Source organism: Amblyomma maculatum, chromosome 10, assembly GCF_055883805.1.
Source record: "Amblyomma maculatum isolate TAMU_Amacu chromosome 10, ASM5588380v1, whole genome shotgun sequence".
NCBI classification, from domain to species: domain Eukaryota; kingdom Metazoa; phylum Arthropoda; class Arachnida; order Ixodida; family Ixodidae; genus Amblyomma; species Amblyomma maculatum.
Window position 1 is genome coordinate 143990693 of NC_139353.1, and position 9627 is coordinate 144000319.

General features: G+C 48.7%; 1 pseudogene; it reads left to right on the forward strand.

Annotated features, from left to right (window-relative positions):
• The first annotated feature begins 1482 nt into the window (after positions 1-1482).
• LOC146177613 (uncharacterized) lies at positions 1483-2827 on the forward strand (annotated as a pseudogene).
• The last annotated feature ends 6800 nt before the right edge of the window (positions 2828-9627 follow it).

The following is a 9627-nucleotide window of genomic DNA, read 5'->3' on the forward strand; positions in this document are numbered from 1 at the left end:
GGTAACAGAAACTGCAGTAGTTTCGACAGTTATGCAGTTAAATAACTCTACTTCCCGCGACTTTTATGACAGAAATACGCCCAGTAAAATTTGTTGTTTATGTTATCAAAGTGCTGCTCACTTACATTGTGAATCTCTTTTTTACAAAAGGCTGCTTCCCTGAGGCTTTGCAAATAGCCAAAGTGGTTTCTCTATAAAAAAAGGAGATCAAAATATTCTGAATAACTACCGACCCATATCGGTATTGCCAATATTTTCTAAAATATTTGAAAAAAATTTGCCTCTCAGGCTTCGTACGGTTCACAGATAAATATAACTTGATAACAAATTCACAATATGTCTTCCGCAAACAACGTTCCACGGAACTTGCCCTGCTTGATCAGAAAGAGTTTATCCTTAAAGGTATTGAACAAAACTGTTATGTACTCGGAATTTTTGTTGATTTTAGTAAAGCACTCGACTCTCTCAACCGCAGTTTACTTCTACAAAAGCTAAGATTTTACGGCATACGTGCTATCACTCATGATGTAATTCAGCCGTACCTTGGCAATCTTCAATTAAACCTAGTTTCCTAGTAGTACCGCAAGGCAGCATTTTAGGTCCATGCCTCTTTAATATATTTATAAATGACATTGTCAACTTAGATACATCCATAAAGATTGTCATCTACGCAGATGACATCAGTCTATTTCTAATAGACGATGATTTCAAGGTACTTTGCCAGCGGGAAACCGGCGCGTTAAACTTCGACTAAGCTTCTAGTAACGCATTAGTAATTAATTCTGAAAAAACTAAGGCAGTAATTTTACGAGAAAGAGGGAAAGAAGTTAACCTTACTTATCCCTTATTGTTAGATAATAAGCCCATTGAAATAGTCAGTAGTTTTAAAGCACTAAGGGTATTTTTTCAAGAAAATATGCAATGGAACACGCACGTCGATTATGTTATAAGTACATCGGCCCGTGTAATAGGCATATTGTTTCGCAAGAGGCATACAGACTAGTCATGTATCATTCCCTTTTCCTTTCCCATATACAGCATTCTCATTTGGTGTGGGGTACAATGACGGCAACAATTATGTCAAAGCTAATAAAACTGGAAAATAGGCTAAATAAAATTATCTCAATTAATTCTTCAACAGAAAACCCTGAGATTTTGTTAGAGAAGATTGATTTAATCGCGTTATCAGATCTGTACAAGTATCGCCTTTGCAAAACATTCGGAAGCCAACAAAAATATGAATCAAACTTGCTGACACATAGGATGCTTAAAGGCTACAAGTCGTTATTACTCAACGCCGCATCCCGAATTTTGGTTTGTGCCTCATTCACAGACCAATTACGGAAATGAAATGTTGAGTGTAGCCGTTCCGAATGTGTTGGATGCTTTCAGGAAAGAAAGAATAAACATAGAGAACCTGACCTTAAGGTTACTCAACAGATTGCTCAACAGAGTGGGCGAGGTGGCAGCAGTGCGAGCACCATGCTTACTCGCTGCCTGTTTCTTACGCAGATTGCCTTCCTCGTTTGTTGCCACTTCGACTATGCTTCGTTCATGGCTCCTGACGTCACAACTCATGTGCACTCGCCGCCATCGCCGATGTTCTTGGATGAATCAGCTGGCCACTATACGAACTGTCCTATCTCTCTTACGGATCATAGTCTTGATCTGCCTGTGACCACACGTGTATGCAATCCGTGCAAAGTGACCGTCACTCTACGTCATCCATACCTCATCAAGCCCAGTCACGGGACGTTCAAGGACCTGCCTATAAATTGCGTGCTGGACCGTTCCTTCATCAGTGGGCGAGGTGGCAGCAGTGCGAGCACCATGCTTACTCGCTGCCTGTTTCTTACGCAGGTATGTTATCTTCAGAATGCCCCTTGTATTCGCTCTGATGATCGATTTCTACTGCTGTTTCCTTGCCCACACCACTCTCGCAAGTACTTTGCTTATGTTTCGCTGTACTCGCAAATTGCGGCTTGTATTAGTAGACTTCTGAGGAGTGGGGATGTTGAAAGTAATCCTGGTCCTCCGCCATCAGCGATGGTTACTCGCTCTCAAAGTAATGTGAGCCCTTCAAATTCGGAAGCCGCCACCGGTCAACCGTCGGTGCCCGATATGTTTGCTGAGCTTTTGAACGGACAGCGAAAATTAGCTCAGGATATTGCTGAAATTAAATCTTTTCATGAATCTATTAATGCACGTTTTGAGACAATTGAGTCGCGTGTGGCTGCTCTGGAGTCCTCGTTACGAAAGCCCGCCGCTGACAGTGGCAGTCTCAACAGTGAAGTTGCACGTCTAAGTTCCGAACTTCACAGTCTTTCAAATAAAAACGATGAGTTGGAAAATCATGCACGTAGGAACAACTTATTATTGCATGGTCTGCCCGAATCCTCTGATGAAAATAATGAACGTCTCTCTCTGACATCGCAAAATGGTTTGAGGAAGAACTCAATATGAGCTGCCCTGAAATAGAGAGGTGCCATCGTCTTGGAAGGCCTTCACATGACCGTCCCCGTCCCGTGATCATGAAGCTTCTGGACTTTCGGGAGAAAGCTTCAGTGTTAAAAATGGCCACAAGCTTAAGGAATCCGATTACCGTATATCGGAGGATTTTTCAATACGTGTCCGCAATATCCGGAAAAAGCTTTGGGAAGCGACTGAAAGTTTCAGAAGCAATAGCTGCACGGTGCGAATACGGTTTGATCATGTATTTATTGATAAAGTTCGGTATAACTGGAACAGTTCTTCTAATTCACTGGAAAAAGCATCCCGTAATGCGTCACTAAGTATTGCTACTAATGCAGTAGCCACTTCGCCTTGACTCCCTCATCACAGCAATAACCTCCGTGTGTTAAATTTAAACGCTAGAAGCCTGCTTAATAAATTTACCGACCTTAACTCCTTGGTAACTGCTCGTTCCCCTCACATTATTGGTGTTACTGAAACTTGCTTACATGGTAGCATATACGACTCTGAAGTTGCGTTAAGTGGATTCACGTTGCTGAGAGCTGACAGACCGAATGGTAGAGGCGGTGGTGTCGCCCTCTATATACTGTAGTAATCCCGATCGCCATCAGCTCGCGCGCCAACCCGAAGAGGTAGACGAAGTGGAGCCGGAGCCTTGTTGGCACTGCACTGTTGATTCGAACGCTACCCCCGTCGCTTTGGTTTGTGGACGTTGCTTGCGGTCTTGGTGCTCCAATAAACCCCTTACACTTGGTGGAGGTTCGGTCGTCGCCCCAGTCCTCCTCACAAATTTCACCCTGGAACTTCGGAACCGCACGCTACCGCCTTCGGTCACAACCATGCAGGACGCTCCCAGCCAACCATCGGCGCCCATCCCTGCCACTCCTGCCACCATTTTCTGTCCCGGAGCACAACGCCCCCGTGACCCACCTTTCTTCAGTGGTACCGACGACCACGACGTTGACGACTGGCTGGCCTCTTTCGAGCGCGTCAGCACTTACAACCGCTGGGACGATTCTATAAAACTGAGCAACGTCCTCTTCTACCTCACGGACGTGGCGAATCTGTGGTTTCGAAACCACGAAGCCGATCTTCCGACGTGGTCTGTCTTCAAGAAAAACTTCGCGGATGTCTTCGGCCGTCCTGTGGTACGTAAACTCCGCGCCGAACAACGCCTCCATGCACGGCTTCAACGTCCCGAAGAAACGTTTACTAGCTACGTTGAGGACGTGGTTGACCTCTGCAAGCGCGTCAATCCGTCCATGCCCGAGCCCGAAAGAGTCACACATGTTCTAAAAGGTCTCACTGATGATGCGTACTTATATGATGTCGGCCAGAGACCCTACTTCCGTATCCGACATTATAACACTGTGCCGGAAGTTTGACGAGCTACGAAAGCAGCGCGCTTCTACGCGACGGGCTGCCACACCTGCCGGCATTGCTGGCTTGGCACTGGCTACGCCTTCTGTGGAACAGTCTCAATTTATGCAGAATATCCAAGACTTCATCCGCGAAGAAGTTACACGCCAGCTGTCCCTCCTCCATCCAGTTCAGCCGACCGTCTGCACTTCGCAATTAGCGCCGGCCAACGCGCCATCCATCTCGCCGGCTATCCGCCAAGTTATCGAGGAGAAAGTCGCCGAAGCGCTGCCTTCTAGTCTTCCCATCGCTCCTGTGCAAGCCCCACTCACTTACGCGCAAGTAACCGCTGGAACGCGCGGTCCGCTTCCAACATCGTCTTACCAGAACGGCCCTACATTATATGCTCCACCTCGTTTCATGGCCCCTCAGTCTCAGATCCCTAGACCGCGACGCCGTATTACGAACCCATGGCGAACCGCCGACAATCGCCCAATTTGCTATGCTTGCGGGCTCCCGGGTCACGTCGCTCGCCTTTGCCGTCAGCGCCCGCCTCATCCTGAGGACACAGTCCGTCAGTACCACTACGATCCCGAGCCGCCCCTGAGCAACGTCTCTTCTGGATCGTCTCCATCTCGGGCTCAGTACTCGACACGCCGTTCGCCTTCACCTCGCCGACGTTCCATTTCGCCAATGCTCCGGCGACAGGGCCCTACGCAAGGGGAAAACTAAATGCCGCAGTTCCGGAGGCAAGAACTGCGCGTTTGACGAACTCGTTAAGTCCTCCGCCTTCTCCCGCCAACGTCATTGAAGTGTTCGTAGAAGGTTCTCCCGTTCTCGCGCTGGTGGATACAGGTGCTGCCGTTTCCGTAATTAGTGATGCGCTTCGCCGCAAAATTCGCAAGGTCACGACGCCGCTTTCTGCTTTTTCGCTTCGTACGGCCAGTTCAGAGCGCATCACCCCTGTAGCAGCGTGTACGGTACGAGTTTGCATCAAACACATTACGTATCTAGTCGAGATGGTGGTGCTTTACGACTGCTCCCACGACATCATCATCGGCTACGACTTCTTGTCAACTCACAGTGCTGTGATTGATTGTGCCCGTGCTGAAGTTGAGCTTTTCCCTGTGTGTAATGTTTCCCTGTGTGACCCGCCTGTGCGCCCTGCTAAACTCCTTGTAGCTGCAGACACCGACATTCCTCCCTTTTCTTCTGTTCTCGTTCCCCTTATTTCGACATCTGCCCTCCCTAGTCCTGTTCTCTTTACGCCCAAACTCGCCTCTGCCCACCATAACCGCCTCCTTCTACCTTTCGCCGTTCTAACAATCTCTGATGGCAGCTGTGTCATCTATGCTTCCAACCCTTTTCCCTGCCCAACGGCTGTTCTTCGCGGGGAGTGCCTCGGCTACATTGAAGAGCTGGACCCTTATCGCACTTACATGTTCTCCGAACCTGAAGTTTTTCCTCACGTCGCTACCCTGACGTTTTGTGCTGTTTCGAGTGATGAGCTTCCTGTCGACGCCCTTCATCGAGCTATCGCGACCGACCTTCCGACCGCCCAACGGGACCAAATAGTCGCCCTCCTTCAGCGCTTCAGTGCATCTTTTGACGTGTCCCAGCCTTCCTTGGGCCGCGCCTTGACCGTTTCTCATGCAATCGACATTGGTCCTCATGCTCCCCTGCGGCAGCGACCATATCGCGTGTCGCCCACTGAGGGCCGCGTCATTCGTGACAATGTCGCCGATATGCTTCAACGGGGCATCATACGACCATCTCATAGCCCTTGGGCCTCCCCCGTCGTGTTGGTGACGAAGAAAGATGGCACGATCCGCTTCTGTGTGGACTACCGGCGTCTGAATAAGATAACCCGCAAAGATGTTTACCCACTACCACGAATTGATGACGCGCTAGATTGTTTGCAAGGAGCGGAGTTCTTTTCGTCGCTAGATTTGCGCTCTGGCTATTGGCAAGTACCGATGGCTTCAGCTGACCGTCCGAAAACAGCCTTCATCACTCCCGATGGCTTGTATGAATTCAATGTGATGCCGTTCGGACTGTGCAATGCCCCCGCCACCTTCGAGAGTATGATGGATAACATTCTCAGTGGGCTCAAATGGGAAACGTGTCTTTGTTATCTAGATGACATTGTCGCTTTCTCGAAAGATTTCCCTTCCCACCTTCTGCGCCTTCAGCATGTTCTTACGTGCCTTACTGAAGCCGGCCTACAGCTCAACTTGAAGAAATGTCACTTTGCCGCTACCAAGCTCACAATACTTGGTCATGTCATATCCAAGAATGGCATTCTACCGGATCCTACCTAACTTCGTGCCGTCGCAGACTTCCCCAAGCCCACAACCTTGAAAGAACTTCGAAGTTTTATCGGTCTATGTTCGTATTTCCGCCGTTTTATCCGCAACTTCGCCAGTATCATCGCCGCTTTAACGCAACTTCTCGCCGGAGGCCCGAACCTCTCCTCTTGGTCACCAGCCTGTGATGCTGCGTTCAGTACACTACGCCGTCTACTGGTCTCTCCCCCTATACGCCGCCATTTTGACCCTGCCTGCTCGACCGAAATACACACTGATGCAAGCGGCGTAGGTCTGGGCGCTGTTCTTGCTCAACGGAAACCTGGATATTCCGAGTATGTCGTCGCGTACGCTAGTCTTACCCTCACGAAAGCGGAATCGAACTATTCTGCGACCGAAAAGGAGTGTCTGGCCATCATATGGGCCATTACCAAGTTTCGTCCTTATATTTACGGTCGCCCATTCTACGTTGTTACCGACCACCACGCGCTCTGTTGGCTATCCTCCCTCAAAGACCCCTCCGGCCGCCTCGCCCGCTGGGCGTTACGTCTTCAGGAGTACGATATCCACGTCATCTATCGATCTGGACGCAAGCACACCGATGCTGATGCCCTTTCCCGTTCACCGCTTCCTAACGACTCGACGGCTGGCTTCGTTTGTGCCTACGATATGTCGCCGCTCAACCTTACCAACATGAAATCTGAGCAGCAGAAGGATCCATGGATATCCTCCCTCTTAACATTCCTGTCTACGCTCGCATAGCTGTCTCCGTCACGTGCACTTCGTCATCAGGCCCACCACTTCGCCACTCGTGATGGACTTTTATACCGCCGCAATTACCATCCTACAGGGCGAAAGTGGCTTCTCGTGATTCCGCGACATCTCCGCGCTGAAATCTGCGCCTCTTTCCACGCAGATCCCCAATGCGGCCATGCAGGTGTCATGAAAACCTATTCTCGACTGCGTATGAGATATTACTGGCGCGGCATGTACCGCTTCATTCGTCAGTACATCCGATCCTGTACCGCCTGCCAACGTCGCAAGAACCCATCCCCTAAGCCAGCCGCTCCGTTGCAGCCATTGCATTGCCCCAGCCGCCCTTTTGACCGTGTCGGTATCGATCTGTATGGCCCGCTTCCGATCACGTCGGCTAACAACCGCTGGGTCATCGTAGCCGTTGACCACCTAACCCGTTACGTGGAAACATCGGCCTTGCAGTCTGCCACCGCACGGGATGTTGCTTCGTTCATTCTGCATCGCCTCGTTCTTCGTCACGGCGCACCGAAAGAATTGATCAGTGACCGCGGACGTGAGTTTCTTTCCGACACTGTCGAAGCCCTCCTCAAACAGTGCCAGATCATTCACCGGAGCACCACAGCGTATCACCCCCAAACGAACGGCATGACTGAGCGATTTAATCGCACTCTTAGTGACATGTTGATAGCGCTCACTCTAATTGGGACCAAGTGCTGCCTTTCGTAACGTACGCCTACAATACGGCTACGCAGACTACGACTGGGTTCTCCCCCTTCTTTCTTTTATATGGTCGTGAACCCACGTCCACCATGGATACCATCCTGCCCTACCACCCCGACGCTTCAGAGACCACTCTACTGTCTGAAGCGCACACATTTGCCGAAGAATGCCGACAATTGGCGCGCTCCTTCACAACGGAGAACCAGGCTTAACAAAAGCATAACCGGGACCCTACAAATCCAGCGCCTTCATATCCCTCAGGTGCCCTCGTTTGGCTCTGGGTGCCTTCCTCTGCACCCGGCCTCTCATCCAAACTCCTATCGCGCTATCTTGGACCTTACCGCATTCTCGAACAATCTTATCCCGTCAATTACGTAGTAGAGCCCTTGAACCCATCTCCAGATCATCGCCGCCGCGGCCGAGAAACTGTACATGTCGACCGCCTCAAGCCGTATTATGATCCCCCTACCCTTACCTCACCATGAGTCGCCAGGATGGCTCCTTTTCCGCCGGGGGGTATTGTAGTAATCCCGATCGCCATCAGCTCGCGCGCCAACCCGAAGAGGTAGACGAAGTGGAGCCGGAGCCTTGTTGGCACTGCACTGTTGATTCGAACGCTACCCCCGTCGCTTTGGTTTGCGGACGTTGCTTGCGGTCTTGGTGCTCCAATAAACCCCTTACAATACAGTCACATTTGAAGATTTCTGTCCTTGAATCTCCATGTGAAACTGAATTGCTTTTGTGTAAAGTTTATTTGGAAAACACATTCACATTAATTGGAGTGTTTTATCGGCCTCCTGGCTCTGATGATAACCAAATATTTCTTCTAAGTAAACTTTTGCATGATTTGAATCCGACAAATATAATACTTATGGGAGATTTTAATGTGCCAGGTATTCACTGGCCTTCTCTTAGCAATACCGGCCATGATGTCTCTTTGTCAAGAAAATTGTTACACCTTTCCTTATCACTTGGCCTCAAACAAATTGTTCAAGCGGCAGTCCTGGATCTAGTTTTTCTCAGCTCTAATCTATTCGTGAATGGTTTTCAGTGCTGTGTTACTGACGGCATATCGGACCATAAGGCTGTATTATTCTCAATCAGCTGCACTGTTCCCAGAGCCCAGTTCGAGTACAGCAGTTTTCGTGATTTCAACCAGGCCAATGATGTTGCTATAATTGACACAGTAAGTGAATCCTTTGAAATGTTTGAAGAATTATCTCTGACCAGTGGTGTTCATGCTGTTGTGGGGTTTTTTGAACATATTGTTAAAACATGTATTAATCACTTTGTTCCGCTGAAAACAAAAAAAAAAAGAAAAATAGAGATTTGCCATGGATAACAAGAAACCTACTGCATTTATCGCGTCGTGTTGCAAGATTGCGTAAGTCGAAAAGAAATGGCAATCCTGTCAAAATTGCAGAGTTCAATGATGCCAAGGAGGAGCTACGCGTCAGGTTAAAGTCTGCCAAGGAATTTTACTATTCCGTTAATTAATGAAAACGAACCCTCGCAAATCCTGAAAATCGATACTACCCAGTAACAGTACTTGCAACAGTTTTATAGTTAACGGCGTTCCTGTTTCAGATTCACTGACAATTGCTTCTGCTTTCAATTCCTATTTTCATTCTGTATTCACACTGGACAACTCTATCGTTCCTTCTTTTAGCTGTAACTCTTACCCTCCCGTCGAAGATGTCGTCGTCTCTGGTACAGGTGTTCTCAATATGATCCTCCAATTAGATACTAAAAAGAGCTGTGGCTCAGATGACATACCTAACTCCTTCCTTGTGCGCTACTCACTTTGGACAAGCCGATATCTTACCACAATCTTCAGTAAATCATTATCCACCAGCACTGTTCCCCACTCCTGGAAGCTTGCCAAGGTCATTCCATTGTTCAAATCCGGTAGTACTCAACTACTGCAGAACTACAGACCTATCTCCTTAACAGCCCATTCATGCAATTTACTCGAACATGTTATTTACAAACATATCATTGAATTTCTTGAAAC